At 36.7% G+C, this 17752-nt stretch overlaps 1 protein-coding gene across 2 annotated transcripts in view; it reads left to right on the top strand.

Moving 5' to 3' along the window:
- SYT9 (synaptotagmin 9) overlaps positions 1 to 17752 on the top strand; it is a 236401-nt gene that overhangs the window by 74009 nt on the left and 144640 nt on the right. The gene's annotated exons all lie outside the window — the stretch shown is intronic.

Genomic DNA, 17752 nt, shown 5'->3' with positions numbered 1-17752 from the left:
GAGGAGTGGTTGAGAAGAGCTGGCAACACATTTTTAAATGTGGAGCTTCCAGAATCAAAGTTACAAGTAGGTCAGTCTGAAAGGAAGCTACTGCTGTTGGCAAAACTAATTTATAGAAGGTCGAATCTAATTTAGCATTCAGGAGTGAGGGCAGAGGTGCTGTATAGCAGTACTATATATCCATGTTTACATTTTAAACACAAGATTGCAGAAGTGATATTTAACTCCATTTGTATCTTTTTTTTTTACTATCCTGTGTAGATGCATTGGCACTTATGAAATAGAAAGGAAAATCGATGACTTTCTCTAGTAACTCTGATATTTTAAAACCACTTGTTTCTTTTACTTGCTCAGATTCCCTGAGAAAGCTTTTGTTAGTTTGTCTTCTTGATTATCAGCCCTTCCAAGGCCAGCATAACTCTCTTTCACTGCCTTGGCATCCCCAAAACACCAAGTACCACAGTCTTTACTCAGCTCAGACACTGATCCAGCTTGAGTTTGGAGCCCGTTTAATGAAAGGCTGTCACTCTCCTTAGGAAGAGGACACACAAAATATCTGTCTAGTAACCAAATAGCCACACTAGTACTCTCCCATCCCCAGCCACTTTTGCAAACTGGGGACTCACCCAGACTTCACTTGACCTAAGGGACATCTCTTCACAGGCCACAAGGTATAAGTGTGAGCTCTGTCCCATCACTCAGATCAGCAAAGTGTAGCATGGAGTTCTTCTGGCCTTTATTGTATTGATGAGGAAAGAAAAGAAGCTGGAGAAGATGCAGAGAACAACAGTTGATCAAATTAAGGTTATTTGGGAAATTGGGAAAGGAATCGATCTCTTTAATTTTGAAAGGTTGTATTAGCTGTAAGCCCAATCTTGAAATGCTGTAATATCTGTAAACTCCAGAAAGGGGAAGCAAGGTTTGTCTCCCAAATCCCAGTTGCCAAAAATCAGGAAATAGCATTAGAAGCTTTAAAGAAACAAAACAGGCAGGCTGCTTATACTAAAATGTGAATGACTCAAGAATTAACCTTCTCATTGGGGTATTTGCCAGGTCCCCTTGGATAGTGAAGCTGAGACCCTGCCAGCAGGCAGTGATGAGCCTTGGACTATGTCTGCTCTCAGGGTATGGTAGGAACAGGTTGGTCATACCATCTAGTGTGACACCTTTTTATCTCTTGACAAATGAATTCCATAAAATAGCTGGAGGGGTTATTAGAAAGCTTACCAGGGATCCTGCTGTGACTTGCTTTCTAGAGGTTTTGTGGAAAGAGCAACACTGAGCACACAGTGGCTGATAAAAATATGGATAAGGTTGATGATTCCTGGTGGGAACTTCTCCCAGAGAAGTGTCCGCTGGGTCAAGAACATACAGTGGCAGGCTGTGGAGACCTTTGGGCTCCGTTTCAGCATTTTCCAGGGACTAAGAGTCTCCCGACCACTGTGGGACAATCCTAGATTTCGATAGAGTTAAGGACAATGTGAAATTATTTATGAAGGAGGAAAACTGGTATGGTTAAAGGCCTTAACTTTCTTGCTTGCTTCCTCAGTCCAACTATAAATACTCTGAATGTTGATCTCAGTCTTTGAGTTGCCAGCAGGAGAGGGCAGATTCTGTGAATGGAATTACAAGTCATTTAATAATTTGCCATGTGTTTTAAATTCCATTCTTAAAACTTTCATTTGAGTCTGTTTTGACTGTAACATTCTTTGAATGGCACTTTGTACAGAAACTGGACATGAGGGCCAGAGACCTGCCAAGTTCCTTTTTTGTGATATAGTGTGCATTTAATGCAGTGTATATAAGGTATATATACAGATCAATGAAGGAGTAATAAAATGAATGGGAATGAACCCACCACTCACCTTAAGAATAGAAAATTACCAATACTTTTTCTGGTCCTGAGGTACCCTCTCTCATCACATTCTCTACTCAGCCCACTCCTGCCAAGAGGAAACCACTATCCTGAATTTTATTTATGTTGTAACAAATATGTAAGAGAATATATTGTTTGATTTTGCCTGTTTCTGCTTTCCTTTGGTCTTCTTTGACTTTGTTTCCCCCCTAATCTACATTGTTTCTGGCATTTAACAATAGAGATGAATGCAAAATGTGGTCCATGTACTTTCATTGCTGTGTAATATTCCCGTGTATTAATATACAACAAATGAGCATTCTTATAGTGGTAGATTTGGGGACTGTTACTAGTTTTTGGTGATTCCGAATAATACAGTGGGGAACATTTTTTAACACAGCTCCTGGTTCATATGTGCAATACTGTCTCTAGGTTATATCCCTGATAAAGGTAAGGTATATATGTGTTCAGTTTTTTGAGGTAATGCCAAGTTCTTTTCCACAGTGATGGTACAATTGATCCTCCCCCCAGTGAGGTTATGGCAGTGACTGATGCTCCACATTCTCACCTGCACTTGCATTGCCACACTGTGTTTGTGCATGGTGTGAAAATGGTATATAATTTGTATTCCCTTGGTTGCCGAAGTTGGCCATCTTTTTATGTATTTATTGGTCCTTTGTGTTTCCTTTCTTGTGAAAGGCTTGTTTAGCACTGTTTTCTATTGGTTTCTTTTCCTTTTTGATTCATATATGTTTTTTATGTAGTCTGCATACAACCCCTTTGTTGATTTAAGTCTGTTTTTAACATTTTCTGTCAGTTATGGCTGTCTTTGTAATCATTGTGTGGTATCTTTTGAGAAACAGAGGTTCTCAAGTTTAACGTAGTAAAATGTATCAGTTTTTTCCATTGTAAATTAGCACTTTTGTATCTTAAGAAATCCTTCCTTACTCTGTCATAAAGATATTTCTCCTATATTTTCTATCAGAAGTTTTAAAGTTTTGACTTTCCCATGTAAGATTTTAATCTACCCGGAATGCAGTTGTTTCTTAGTGTGATATAGGAATCCGTATCTATTTTTTCCATGTGGATAACCAATTTTCCTGATGTATCTTCCCAGTGATCTGCAGTGCATGCTCTGTCCTATATAGATTTACATATATGAAGAGTTTGTTTCTGGGTTCTCTTTTCTATCCATTGTTTTACTTGACTATCTCTACCAATAGCACAATTTATAAATTACTACCTTTCTATGATAAGCCTTAACATCTGGAAGAGCACATCATTCAACCTACTTCTTCAATGGCTGATACTTGACTTTTCTATATAAATTTCAGCATCAAATTGTCAAATTAAAGAAAAAAATTGGGGGAGACATTGATTGAACTTGATAAATCTATGGAGTTATTTATGGAAATTTTATATATTTTGTAATATCGAATTTTCCTAATGTTACCTTTTCAAAAATTGCATTTTCTAACTATTGCTGTTGGATAGTAATGCAGTTGAAATGTATATTGATATTTTATTTGGCAATCTTGAAAAACTCATTAATTCTTGTAATTTGATTGTAAATTCTTCTGGATTTTCTTTGAGATAATCATCATCTCCGAATTAGGGTGTTTTGTTTCTTTCTTTCTAATCTGTATATCTTTCATGTACCTTTATTCATTTTTAAAAATTTTTTTAAAGTTCAGTATACAGGCTGGGATCTCTAGTACAGTGCTGAATAATAATTATGACAGTAGACATCCTTGATTTGTTCCTTATTTTGAATGGAATATCTTTAACATTTCCAGTGAGTATGATTTTGCTATAGATATTTTGTGGATGCCTTTGTCAGATTAAAAAGTATCCCTTTATTTCTATTGACTATGACTTTTTTTTTAATCATAAACAGTCACTGAGTTTTATCAAATGCTGTGATCCTGTGGGTTTTTTCCCCTTTAATTTGCTGTCATGGTCATTTATATGAATCAGCTTTCTAATTTTGAGCCCGCATTGTCTTTCTATTATGATCAAAACTGGCCTTGATATATTACCTTTTTGTACATTGCAGAGTTCAGTTTGCTAATATTTTGTTTAGCATTTTTTGTATCTGTGTTCATGAGTGACGCATGTAATTTGCTTTCTTGTACTGCTCTTGTCTGGTTTGGAATAAAGGTAATTGTTGTTCTGTAAAATTAGTTGTGGGATTATTTTGGATACCTTACATTTGCTTCTGCTCAGTGCCTTTGGAGACTTTAGCATTTTCATTTTTCTTCAAAGGCCAAAGATTTCCTTCATCCTGACTTTGGTTAGATTCAGATAGTAGAGGGAGGAGAGTGAGGTCAGGTTATTTACTCCCCTGGTAAACTTCCTTGGGGTATCTCTAGGCTGGCAATAGCTTTCAACTGACAACTATAGCTCCTGAATATGTGTTTATTTTGCTTTTGTCCTTAGAGGATTATTTTTCTGGGTATAAAAATTTGGAGTCATGAAACTCTCAGTTACTTGGATTTCAGCATTTTGAAGCTTTCATTCCTCTGTCTTCTGATCTCTCTTTTTTTGATAAGTCATTGTTTTGTCTAATAGTTATTCCTTTGCAGGTAATTTTAATTTTCTTTCTTATTGCTTTCAAGTTCTTGCCTTCTTCAGTGTTCTGTTTGTATTCTGCAACTATAATATTGCTGAGTGGGCATCTCTTTTCATTTATCCTGTTTGAGATTCACTGGGCTTCCTGAATCTGAGGTTGTTTCCTTTTATCATTTCTGGAAAATTCTCAACCGTTTTCTCCTTTCCTATCCTAGAAATCCTATTTGATGCGATTTCACATTTGCCTAGTATATTTGATAGTCTTTTTTTTTTCTTCAGCATACTTTCAATTCCCTTTTTTATTTTTATTTCTAACATACCATACATACTTATTCTTATATTCCGTTACAACTCCAATTGCTGTAAACTCTGCAGCTCTGATTCTTTTGTTTGGCCTGTCCATTGACTCTTAACTCATTGTGCCTTATTGCCTCTTGTTAGTAATTTGTAATTGTGTCAGTAGAAACTTTTGAGGCCTGGGTTTAAAGTGCTTTCCTTCAGAGATGATTTGTGATTGCCTCTAATAGGTACCTGGGTGAACTACCAACCTGGGACCACTTTAAGCTAAATTTTGAGCAGAGGGTTTTTGGAATACAGAGATTAGGTGAATTTAAGCCCCCATTGTGTAAGTACAGGCTTGTATTAATGTTTAGAAACTGGCAGAGGAGACATTTTTTTCTTGCTGTACCTAAGGCAAGTCCAAGATAGTTATGTATCCCCAGTGTCTTATGCAGGGCAGAAGTTCTGTTTTGTTTATCCTTTAAGTGTGTGCCTTCAGGCTTTGGGACACAGCTTTTTGCTGCATTCCCCTGCAGTCCTCTAAAACCTAGACACTAACCCACCAGAGATTTGTATTTATCTCCAGTCAAGCTCCAGCTGCAGAGCTTACCTTCCTCTGTGGATTCATGCCACTGAAAACTTGCATTTCTGTCTCATCACCTCACCTATGAATTGAAAAGGATTTTGCAATCCAGTATTTTTACTGGGAAGAATTTCTGTGAACAGTTAGTCCACCCTGTTGCTGGAAACACTGTGCTCTATTGCTCAAAGCCTGCTAGAAAAAGCAGTTTTTCCTTTTAATAACTGGAAAGTAATCTATGTATTATACTGACTTGAATTCAGTAGCCAGAAAGAGCTTGTCTTATAATCTAAAATACTCATTTGGCAGATAAAACAGAAGTGGAAGGCCATCAGGAGATTTCACCAAAATCACATAGCTGGATAATGGCCAAATAGGGATTAGACTCAGTTTTTCAATGGCCAATTCAGTCTATTCATGGAAAGGTTCCTCTAAATTATCATATAGGTGATTTTACTTCTCCTTCCTCTCTTTACCTGGCTTACTCCTACTAACCTCTTAGATCCCAGTTTAAATGCTACTTCCTTAGAGAACTCTTTTCTGAGCCTTCAGTTAGGATAGGTTTTTCTGGTATTTGCTTCCATGACACTGTACTTCTTCTGTCATTACTCATCATACCTTAATATTATGTATTTGTTCAATTTTCTTTCTTCTCCAGTGGACAGCTGTCTGAATGCAAAGACCATATTTGACTTGTTCACCATTGTGGACCAGCACGGCATCTGATAATGACATACGTCATAAGCACTTGCTGAAAAGAATGACGCTCATGATGAGGGGCTACTTTAGTGAAGCTCTAGGGACCAGGTGGGTTGGGGGTATTATCCAGAGCTGAACCCATAAACTAATCTTTTTTTAAATTTTTTTAATTTCCTTATTTCTTTAGAGAAACAAGTTTTATAAATGTTAGCTCAAATAAATATTAATCATCAAATCATCCTGTGAAGGAACAAAATGGCAATTATTGAGCATAAAAATGATAGTTTAAGTAAACCTGTCAACTACTGAAGCCAGATCAATTAATAATAGTGTAATGCATCTTTATGGGGAGTCTATCAGTCACCAGAAAAGAAGACAGCATCCGCGGTGAGGCCGGCGTTTGTGAGAGCACAAGCTTGGTGGTCTGGGCGAATGTGGGCTGCTGGGCTATGCCCCACTCATCACTGGCTCTGTGGCAAGTGATCATTAAGCCCCTCATGAATCCCAGTCTCAGTGACTCTCTTAAAAGCTGGTTCAGAAGTCTAGGTGGTTTCTCTGGGACTTGTGATCATTTCAGCTGGTCTTGATTTGGAGGAGATGTCAGAGTTCTTCTGTGATCACAGATAGAAATCAGGGGGTTCCCCCTGTGATCCCCATTTAGAAAAGGGAAGGGTACAGTTTATAACAGCATAGGCTTTCTTTTAAGATCCGGAATTTTAAAACCTTAGGCTGCCGTCAGAATTTGACTTTGTGAGTTATTGCAAGGTCCACTATTTCTGCAGTGACCAATTTGGGAATTTCCCGGTTCCATCTCCCAGGGCCTTGGGGCCATTCCCGGACCTGATAAGAGGTAGACAGCTGTAATCACAGAGGGGAGAATATAAATACACATTCAGTGAGGCCCAGGATGCTTGCTCCTCACAGTTGAATACAAATGGGGCAAAAAACACAGGTTCTGTGACTGGAGAAGTTTATTAATTTAAATCTCATTTCATTCAGTTGCGCTGTAGGTCATGATAAAATTATCTTGATTTTACGTCTAAGTCAAATTCAGCAGTGTGCTGGTGGATGTTTAACAACTGGCTGGGTGAAGGTGGGGGAGGGAGCCCTGATTTGCAGCATTTGCAGATTTCCATAGTGTGAATACTCCCACCAGGACCAGTATCAAGCTACTAGTGTGTCACTGAGGTTGGAGTTGGGAAGAGATGCTGGTAATTGGCTCTCACAAGCTGGCACCAGGTGGTATGAGCCAGCTCCAATATACCATTCTATGTAGTACTCAAAATGCTAAGGGCTGGTTGGTTAATTGATCCTAAGATACCAACAATTTAAAACTCCCCATAGAAAACCCTGGTTTCCAAATGACCAGAGGGAAGCCAAGGTCCCTGTGTAATGTGGTTGTGGATGGAGTCAAGCCATCACTGGGGTCTAGTGAGCTGTGTATGTATGATATTCCTCTGAATCCTACCCTATTGCTTTCTTCACTCATACTCCCTAAGTCATGTCTGTTATCCCCCTTGATGTCTATGTTATTCAAAGGGAGTGAAAATGGCAGAACTGCAGGACAGAACACTTTAAGGAAAGGATTAACAAGAAAAGTCTCTAACAGAGAATTTGATAACTTTTATCCTAGTGTAGGTGCCAGGACAAAGCATTTAAATTTTTAAATGAAATACATAACATATAGAAAAGAGTACCTATCATGTATATGCATGGTTTTAAAATAATAATACATATCAATCAATACAGAACTTAGCTGAAGAAAAAGAACATGATCAGTCTCTTCAAAGCACCCTCCTCCATCCCAAAAAAAAGTCCCCCAAATGTAGTCAATATACTGAGTTTTATGTCTACAATTCCTTTGTTATTTAAATGATTTTATCATATGAGAATATGTTGTTCAATTTTACCTATTTTGAAATCTGTGTGACTGAAATTATATTGTATGTGTTCTGCAAACTGCTTTCTGGGTCCAATATTATGTAGTGAAATTATGTATATTCATGTACATAGCTGTAGTTCTTTTCTTGCATGGGTGTTTGACATTCCATTGTATGTTATACCTTAATTTATTTATCTATTCTCAATTGATATTTCAATTTCAATTAATTTAGTATTTTTTCTATTTCAGAAAATGCTGTTGTAAACTTTCTTGTACATGTCTCCTGGTAAATATGTGCAAGAATTTCTCTAGGGTAAATAACTGGGAATGGAATTTCTAGATAAAAGAAAATTATATCTCAAAGTTGTTTGACCTATTTACAATCCTACCAGCAGTATATGAGCCACGTAGTCCATATTCTCTCCAACACTTGAAATCGTTAAACACTCTAAGTCTAATAATTTTGAATTTTATACATGGACAATTATACCATGTATGAATGAGGATAGTTTTGTTTCTTCCTTCCTTTTTAATTCTTTTGACTTTTTCCCTTATTCCACTCCTTTTGCTTGTTTTTTAAAATCATATTTTAATGTAGAATATAGCATATATATAAAGAAGTGATAAATTTCCAAGTGCAATTTAACAAGTATTTAGTTAGCAGATTTTAAAGAGTGTTATGGGTTACAGTTCCACAGTTTCATTATTTCTTGTGAAATATAATACATATGCAAAAAGATAATATCTTTTAAAATATGATGTAAGAAGTAGTTATGTAGGAAATTTCCAAAAATGTTAAGAGTTACAGTACCATAATTCGTTATTTCCTTATTGTGAAATATATCATATATACAAAAAGGTGATAACTTTCAAATTACAATTTAAAAAGTAGCTATAGAACAGATTTCAAAGGATGCTGCTGTTTGTATTTCCATCATCTCAGTTCTTTCCTTCCAGCTATTCTAGTACCCTAGCAACTAAGAAGAAAATTATATAGAGATTCAGTATTCATAATCCTTTGTTAAATTCCATCTTTTCTGTTGCTACCCCTTCCTGTTATCACTTTGCCCATCTTCAGGGATGTCTAGTCAGTGACAACCTTAACTTGTTCATGTTGAAAAGGGGTGTTGAAATTATGTGAAAAGGGGACACGTGGTTGATGTTTTTGAAGAGGTTATTGCCTCTGGGTTTCGGGATTTAGCTGACATAGGAGTTCTCTGGAGGATTTAAATTTCTGAAGAATAAACTTAGTGAATGAAACTTTCATAGAGTCTCAGATAGGGAACCAGGTATTCTTTAGGGTTTTCGGGACTACTGTTGACTTGGGTTTATCATACTGTGTTCATTTGGCTTATCTAGGTGAAGCTTGCATAGGACTAACCTCCAGGACAGCCTGTTGACTCTAGTTGAATTCTCTCAGCCACTGGAACCTTATTTTGTTGCCTTTCTTTTCCCCCTTTTTCGTCAAAAAGGCATTCTCAACCCCTTGATGCCAGGGTCAGGCTCATTCCTGGAATCTGTGTCCCACATCATCAGGGAACTCATTCATCTGGGGAACTGTCCCATGTCCAGGAGAGGTTAATGAATTTATTTGCTGAGTTAGGCTTAGAGAGAAAAGGACCACATTTGAGCAACAAAAGAGGTTCTCTGGAGGAGACTCCTAGGCATAATTATAAGTGGGCTGGTTTAGCCTCCCCTTTACAATCATAAGTTTCACCAGAGCAAGCCTCAGTTCAAAGGCTAGACATAAAGTAGGGAGTTCCTAAGTTCACAGAGCATATGTTATGTCCATGATAATCCATCTATATCTCGCATTATCATCACTTAGTTATACAATCTGTATCACTCTCCATTATAAACAGTTCTCATGACCAAAACCACCTCCTAGCTCTTTTTAGCCCTTAATTATTTGTCCCTAGTATTTGTGTGGTACTAGTGTGATATTCCTATTGATTATAGTCCTTAGTATGCAATAGGTAGATTTTTCCCATATACCATTCTGTTGTTGACTCTCTGTATTAGTGTCATACCTTAGAAGTATAGCATGATCTTTGGGATACATGCCTTTAAACAACCCCTTCCAATCCTATTCACCATCAGTACAGCACTGATACTTATAATCCCATTAAAAGAACAGCCATTACCCCTATCCATTCCCATACCTTTGAATTCACCATCATTAACATATCTGAACATAGTAGATTATTGCTCCCTCTCACTATCTTCTGTCTATCACTAGGTCCCCAATATTCTATAAGACATTGATTTTACATTGTTCAGGAAGTTCATAGGAGTAACATATAATATCTCTACTTTTGTGTATGACTTATTTCACTCAGCATTATGTCTTCAAGGGTCGTCCATGTTGCCATATGTTTCAGGACCTCATTCCTTCTTACTGCTGCATAGTATTCCATCATATGTATATACCACATTTTATTTATCCACCTGTCTGTTGAAGGACACGTGGATTTTTCCATCTTTTGGCAATTGTGAACAGTGCCTCTGTGAACATTGGTGTACAAATGTCTGTTTGTATCACTGCTTTCAAATCTTCTGGGTATTTACTAAGAAGTGGAATTGCTGGATTGTAGGGTAGTTCAATATCCAGTTTTCTGAGAAATCACCAAACTATCTTCCACAGCAGCTGTACCATTATACATTCCCACCAGCAATGAATAAGAGTTCCAATTTCTCCACATGCTCTCCAGCATTTATTGTTTCCTGTTTGTTTAATGGCAGCCATTCTTATTGGTCTGAGATACTATCTTATTGTGTTTTTTTTTTAATAACCACAAGCAAAACAATTTTATTGCTCCTTCATTGAAAAGTTTTCTTTTAATATATTTCCTCTCTTGGATTTTCCAGTTTTGTGTTTTTCCAGCAAAATTTTGACTAAAAGAAAAAAAATTATAAACTAGCTGCATAATGCTAATACAATAATTCCTCTAATTTAGTTTTTTTTGAGATAGGGCTTTTAAAAATTTTTTTAAAATTAAGATTGTTCACATACCATTCGATTGTACAAAGATCCAAAGTGTACAATCAGTTGCCCATGGTACCATCATACAGCTGTGCATCCATCACCGCAGTTAATTTTTTTCAATTTTTAGAACATTTTCATTACTCCAGAAAAGAAATAAAGACACACAAAAAAAGGGAACTCCAATCCTCCCATGCCCCTAACCACTACCCCCTCATTATTAATTCATAGTATTGGTATAGTACATTTGTTACTGTTGATGAAAAAAATGTTAAAATACTACTAACTGTAGTATATAGTTTGCAATAGGTACATATTTTTTCCTATATGCCCCTCTATTATTAACTTCTAGTTATAGTGTCATATATTTGTTCTAGTTCATTAGAGAGATTTCTGGTATTTGTACAGTTAATCATGGACATTGTCCACCACAAGATTCTCTGTTTTATACATTCCCATCTTTTAACCTCCAGCTTTCCATCTGGTGACATACGTGACTCTGAGCTTCTACTTTCTACCACCTTCACACACCTTTCAGCACTGTTAGTTATTCTCACAATGTGCTACCATCACCTCTGTCCATTTCCAAACGTTTAAGTTGAACCTAGTTGAACATTCTGCTCATAATAAGCAACTTCTCCCCATTCTTTAGCCTAGTTCTATATCCTGATAACTTACATTTCATGTTTATGAGTTTACATATTATAATTAGTTCATATCAGTGAGACCCTGCACTATTTGTCCTTGTATGTCTGTCTTATTTCAATTAATATAATGCCCTCAAGGTTTCTTCATCAACCCATTTTTTTTAAGATGGTTTTGTTCACACACCATGCATTCTGTCCTAAGTAAACAATTGATGGTTCCCTGTATAGTCACATATTTATTTATTCACCACCATCACCACTATCTGTATAAGTACATCTCCATTTCTTCCACAAAGGAAGTGGAAGAGTCAAAGAAGGTAGAGAGACAGGAGAAAAAGAAAAAAAGAGAGAAAAAAAAACAACCATGACAGCTAGGAAGCAACAAAAGGAAAGATAGCATTAAACTAAAGTAGAATAAAGTCAGATAACATCACCAATGCCACTAGTCCCATACCCTTCCCCTAAATTCTTCCCCCCCATATGCATTTAGCTTTGGTATATTGCCTATGTTATATTAAAGGAAGCACAATACAATGTGTCTGTTAACTATAGTCTCTAGTTTGCATTGATTGTATTTTTCTCCCAATCTCACCCCATTTTTAACACCTTGCAATGTTGGAATTCATTTGTTCTACCTCATGTAAAAAGATATTTGTACCTTTTATCACAGTTGTGGAGGATGCAAGGTTTCACTGAGTTATTCAGTACCAGTCTTTATCTTTCCTCTTTTCTTCTGGTGTCCGACATGCTCCTAACCTTCCTCTTTCAACCACACTCACAGTCATCTTTGTTCAGTGTACTTACATTGCTGTGCTAGTATCTCCCAAAATTGTGTCCCAAACTTCTCACTCCTGTCTTTTCCTGTCTGTCTGTAGTGCTCCCTTTAGTGTTTCCTGTAGAGCAGGTATCTTGTTCACAAACTCGGTCATTGTCTGCTTGTCAGAGAATATTTTGAGCTCTCCCTCATAGCTGAAGGACAGTTTTGCTGGATATAGGATTCTTGGTTGGTGGTTTTTCTCTTTCAATATCTTAAATATATCACCCCACTTCCTTCTTGCCTCCATGGTTTCTGTGGATAAATCCGCACATAGTCTTATCAAACTTCCTTTGCATGTGATGGATTGCTTTTCTCTTGCTGCTTTCAGGATTCTCTCTTTATCTTTGACATTTGACAATCTGATTATTAAGTGTCTTGGCGTAGGCCTATTCAGATCTGTTCTGTTTGGGGTACGTTGCACTTCTTGGATCTGTAATTTTATGTCTCTCATAAGAGATGGGAAATTTTCTTTGATTATTTCCTCTTTTATTGCTTCTGCCCCTTTTCCTTTCTCTTCTCCTTCGGGGACACCCATGACACTTACATTCCTGCATTTCATTTTGTCTTTAAGTTCCTGGAGGCATTGCTCATATTTTTCATTCTTTTCTCTATCTGTTCTTTTGTGTGTAGGCTTTCAGGTGCCTTGTTTTCCAGTTCCTGAGTGTTTTCTTCTGCCTCTTGAGATCTGCTGTTCTATGTTTCCATTGTGTCCTGCATCTTGCTTGTTGTACCTTTCATTTCTATAGATTCTGCCAGTTGTTTTTTCAAACTTTCGATTTCTACCTTATGTACGCCCAGTGTTTTCATTATAGGTTTCATTTCTTTTGCCATATCTTCCCTAAACTTTCTGAATTGATCCAGCACTAGTTGTTTAAATTCCTGTATCTCAGCTGAAGTGTAAGTTTGTTCCTTTGATTGGGCCATAACTTCACCCCTCCTGGTGTAGGTTGTAGTTTTCTGTTGTCTAGGCATCTGGCCTCCTTCGTTATCCCAATCAGGTTTTTCTAGACCAGAACGGGCTCAGGTCTTGGAAGCAGGCAATATTTCAGGTCTTCCTGAGGGTGTGTCTTAGAAGATTGGTACATCCTGTGAGGTCTCAAGTCACTGTGCTTTTCTGCCCAGCAGGTGGTTCCTGTCAGCCTGTCACTCCCAACTGGTGTAATGAGGTGTGGCCCATGGCTGTTTTCCCCCTGGGGTCTAGTTCTGAATGGAAGGTGGGTAGTAGGGCTTGGTACCACCTCTTTCCTCTTAGGGAACATTTACCCCCTGGGGAGAGGTCATTTGCGTTTGAATAGTCTCTGACTCTGCTATCTGAGCACTGGGAATTCAAAATGGCTGAGGCTTTCTCTACTGAGCTGAAAAAGGGACAGAAAGACCTGCTTCAGGGTCAGTCTGTGGCCCCCCTCAGTTTCACCAGTAGGCCAGAGACAGCACCCAGTCCTCTGTGCTCCCCCTCCCTCCCAGGGAGGTCCTACGGCTCTCCAAGGTCAGTTGTCACCAAAAGCCTCTGTCTGCTTGTTGGGGATTTGTAGCTTGTATCGAGCAGTCCATCTTTGCTAATTAAAACCCCAATTGGAGCTCAGCTGAGCTATATTCGCTTGCTTGGAAAGTGCTGCTCTCTAGCACAGCGAGGCTTTACAGTTTGGGCTATGGAGGGAGGGGCTTCCGGCTTGTATCCACAGTTTTTACTTCCAGATTTTATGCTGCAATCTCGGGCATTCCTCCCAATTCAGGTTGGTGTATGATGAATGGATGGTCACGTTTGCCTCCTGCAGTTATTCCAGATTATTTACTATTTGTTCCTGGTTGTTTATTAGTTGTTCCAGGGGGACTGACTAGCTTCCACGCCTCTCTATGCCACCATCTTCTTCCATCTCCCCTTAATTGTGATTTTGATTTGCATTTCCCTAATAACTAGTGAAGATGAACATTTTCTCATGTGTTTTTTAGCCATCTGTATTTCCTCTTGGGAAAAATGCCTCTTCGTATCTTTTGCCCATTTTAGAATTGGGCTGTTTGTACTAGTGTTGTTGAATTGAAAGATTTCTTTATATATGCAGAATCTCAGCCTCTTATCAGATATATGGTTTCCAAATATTTTCTCCCATTGAGTTGGCTGCCTCTTCACTGTTCTCACGAAGTTTTCTGAGGCACAGATGCTTTTGATTTTGAGGAGTTTCCATTTATCTGTTTTTTCTTTTGTTGCTTGTGCTTTGGGTGTAAGTTCTAAGAACCTACTTCCTATTACTAGTTTCTGAAGATGTTTCCCTATATTATCTTCTAAAGTTTTATTGTGCTGTCTTTTATATTGAGGTCTTTGATCCACTTTGAGTTAATTTTTATATATCATCTGAGGTAGGGACCCTCTTTCATTCTTTTGATTACGGATATCCAGTACTCCTGGCCCCAGAAGAGACTGTTCTGTCCCAGTTCTGTGGATTTGTGGGCCTTATCAAAAATCAGTGAACCATAGATCTAGGGGTCTGTTTCCAAACTCTCAATTCTATTCCATTGATCAATATTTCTGTCTTTGTGCCAATACCATACTTCATCTCTAGTGGCTTTATAGTAGGCTTCAGAATCTGGAACTGTAACTCATCCTACTTTGTTCTTCTTTTTTAGGATGTTTGTGGCAATTTGAGGCCCCTTTCCCTTCCAAATAAATTTGATAACTAGCTTTTCCAAGTCTGCAAAGTAGGTTGTTGGAATTTTGATTGAAATTGCATTGAATCTGTAGATCAGTTTAGGTAGAATTGACATCTTAGAAATGTTTAGTCTTCTTATCCATGAGCATGGAATATTTTTTCCACAACTTAGGTCCTTTTTTATTTCTTTTAGTAAAGTGTTTTATGTCCTTGGTTAAGTTTATTCCTAGGTACTTGACTTTTTAGTTGCTATTGTGAATGGAATTTTTTTTTTTATTGCCTCTTCAGTTAGGTCATTTCTAGTGAATAGGAACATTACTGACTTATGTGCATTAATCTTATATCCTGCCACTCTTCTGAATTTTCTTATTATTTCAAGTAGTTTTGTCATCAAATTCTCAGGATTTTCTAAATATAAAATCATATCATCTGCAAATAATGACAATTTTACTTTTTCTTTCCAATTTGGATACTTTTTATTTCTTTGTTTTGGTGAATTTTCCGTCTAGAACTTCTAGCACAATGTTGACTAACAGAGGTGACGGTGGGCACCTTTTTCTCATTCCCGATCTTAGGGGGAAGGCTTTCAGCCCTCTCACCATTGAGTACTATGCTGGCTGTGGGTTTTTCATACAAGCCCTTTATCACATTGTGGAAGGTTCCCTCAATTCCTACCTTTTGAAATGTTTTTTTCAAAAAAGGATGTTGAATTTTTTTGAATGCTTTTTCAGCATCTATTGATATGATCATTTTATTTTTCCCTTTTGATTTGTTCATGTGTTGTATTTTTTATATATATAATTTTTAATTAGAGATGTATGTTTACAAAAAAATCATGCAGAAATACAGAATTCCAATTTAGCCCCCCCACCCATATTATTAACACTTTGTATTAGTGTGGTAGATTTGTAATAATTGATGAAATTATATTATTATAAGTGTGTTATTATCAATAGTTTATAGTGTATATTAGAGTTCATTGTATGTTGCAGTCCAATGGTTGTTTTATTTTAAATTTTTAGTATTTTAACATATGCAGCCTAAAATTCCCCATTTTAAACATCCATCTACATAATTCAGTGGTGTTAATTACTTTCACAATGTTTTGCTTCCAACACAACCATTCATTACCAAAAGTTTCCCCTCACTCCAAACAGAAATACTGTACAAATTAAGCATTAATTCCACATTCCCTGTCTCTACCCCAGCCCCAGGTAAACTGTATTCTAATTTTTCTAATTTTTGAATGGATTATTTGACTCAACACGATTATCTTCAAGGTTTATCCATATGTTGCATGTATCAGAATTTCATTCCTATTTACAGTGGAATAATATTCCATTATATGTATATACCACATCTTTTTATGTATGCATTGGTTGATGGACACTTGGGTTGCTTTTATCTTTTGGCAATGGTAAATAATGCTGTTATGAGTATCAGTGTGCAAATATCTGTTTGAGTCCCTGCTTTCAGTTCTTTAGGGTATATAGCTAGAAGTGGAATGGCTTATTCGTATGGTGATTCTGTATTTCACTTTCTGAGGAAACACCAAACTGTTTTCACAGCAGCTGCACATTTAAATTTCCCAACAACAAAGAACAAGTGTTCCTGTTTCTCGATATCCTCTCCAACACTTGATATTTTCTGTTTTTTTTTTTTTTATTTAAGTAGTAGCCATTTTAGTTTGTGTAACATGATATCTCATTGTGGTTTTGATTTACGTTTCCCTAATGGTCAAAGATGTTGAGCATCTATGTCTTTTGGCCATTTTGTATATCTTCTTTGGAGTAGTATCTATTCAAGTTTATTGGCCATTTGTTAATTGGGTCATTTGTCCTTTTATTGCTGAGTTGTGGGATTTCTTTATATATTCTAGATATTAAACCCTTATTGGATATGTGGTTTCCAAATATTTTTTCCCATTTTGTAAGTTGTATTTTTACTTCCATGAAGTCCTTTGTTGAACAAACACTTTTAATTTTGATGAAGTGCCATTTTTCTATTTTTTCATTTATTCCTTATGTTTTTGGTGTAAAATATAAAAAACCGTTGCCTAAAACAAGATCCTGAAGAGTTTCCATAAATTTCTTCTAGGAATTTTATAGTTTTGGTTCTGTTATTTATGTCTTTGATCCATTTTGAGTTAATTTTTGTGAACGCTGTGTGGTAGGGGTCTATCTTCATTCTTTTTTTAAATTTTTATTTAACTTTATTTTGAAAAATTTTAAAAACAAACAAAAAAACGCAACATTTCAAACAAAACAAAGCAAAGGAATAAGAAAAACAAATGACCTGGAATAACTACTTTGCTTCCAACATGTTCCTACCGTACTCAAGAAAATTAACAAACATAATCAAACAAAGGCATAAGAAAAACCAAGTAACCTAAAATAACTACATTGAAGTTATTTTTTTAAATGCAATAGCTTTTTTTTTTACTTTATCAAAAAATTAAAAAGAGAGAGGGAGATTATATGTTACCACTAATGTGAACTCGGTGAAAAATGTAAAATAAATATTTTGTATTGTAGAATGTAAGGGACCTAGAGACAGACAGCAACTGGTGAAGTGGGAATGATAATCTAATAAGAATAGATAAGCTGTTGAGGGTAATCTCAATATGATGGGAATGTTCAGGAATGGTTATCGTTTGCACATTTTCTTGGGTGTAGTAGGAACATGTTGGAAGCAATGTAATTATTTTAGGTTATTTGTATTGTATTACATTAATTGATTTTCCTTCTTGAACCACCCTTGCATGCCAAGAATGAACCCCATTAGGTCATGGTGT

This window comes from Choloepus didactylus, chromosome 6 (genome assembly GCF_015220235.1).
Source record: "Choloepus didactylus isolate mChoDid1 chromosome 6, mChoDid1.pri, whole genome shotgun sequence".
In the NCBI taxonomy this organism is placed as follows: Eukaryota; Metazoa; Chordata; class Mammalia; order Pilosa; family Megalonychidae; genus Choloepus; species Choloepus didactylus.
The sequence above is the reverse complement of the archived record's forward strand: the minus strand, read 5'-3'. Positions and strand labels throughout refer to the sequence as shown.